Here is a 1,174-nt window from a genome sequence, read left to right on the forward strand (position 1 = left end):
TAAACCCCGTCACGTGACCCGGTCCTCTTCGCCCCCGCCCTCCCGCCGCTCCCGCCACCCACGCGGGCCGGACCACAACACGGCGGGTCACGTGGCGGGCGGAGGCGGCGTGGGCTGGGAGGAAACGCGGCCCCACCCCTCTGCGGCAGGCGCGTCTAGCAGCCAAACCCGCCCATTTCCCCAACTTCTTTTCAAAACTGGCGTCAAATCGCTGTCGCCCGGATGGCTTAAGTTTTGGTTCACACTGTGAGTCTCCACTGAAGTCGGAAGTGCACACCTTGCTTGCCTTGGGCTTTTCCAGGTTTAAACTAAGAGGTTAAAACAGTTCCTGAGAGGCGATGAGGACTGAAGCTGGCCAAGGATTAGCTTCGTGAAATAACGCTGGATAGTCTTGTTAACAGCATGAGTAGAGAATAAAAGACACAGTTCACTCCTCACCCTCTTCACGCGGTTCTGACAGCTCCTCTTTGCTCCTTTTTCCTCGTGCTCCAGTTTTTAGCTGACTGCTCCCCACCCCCATCACTTGCAGGGTGGTGTAAATGGTCGAAGCCTTAAAGGCCTGTATCCGCGCTGAAAAACCTCTGACCGGGGTTGGAGATCAGCCTATCGGCTTTCTGGCCCCACCTTGGCTCCAAAGGTGTGTGAATTACCTTCTCTGAGTGTATTGGGTCAAGAGGGCGATATGCGAAGAAGCAGAATGAACCTGACTTCGCCGGTATATATACTTCTTCTGACTTTGGCCTGGGATTTGAGATTCTTGCCTGCAAACTTGAGCAGTTTAGCCTTTCTAAATGCAAGATTCTCATCTCTAAAATGGTCATGTTTTTAGCGTTGTAAGAATTGAATGAGATACATGTAAAGTGAGGAGTGAGGAGTACCTAGTAGCTCAAAATAGCAGTCCCATAAATAAATGAATAAAAAAATAGAGTAATTCCTTGCATACTAGAAACCCCTCTGCTTTACACTTTACCTGAAATTCCAGAACACTGTCACTCCGTATCTAGCCGTAACTTAGGACTCCTGTAACACATGACTGATCTAGAGCCAATGTTTGGTAGAACTGCCTCTGCGTGCAGCATGAGAATGGCTTCAAGGACTTCTCCAAGCTTATAGTAAACCATACCTTAACCATGGGGGCCTGCCTATACTGAGCCAACTGTGAAAGTTTTGGCAA

The sequence above is a fragment of the Mustela putorius genome, unplaced genomic scaffold (assembly GCF_011764305.1).
Source record: "Mustela putorius furo isolate JIRA1106 unplaced genomic scaffold, ASM1176430v1.1 tig00003949_pilon_pilon_pilon, whole genome shotgun sequence".
Lineage (NCBI taxonomy): Eukaryota > Metazoa > Chordata > Mammalia > Carnivora > Mustelidae > Mustela > Mustela putorius.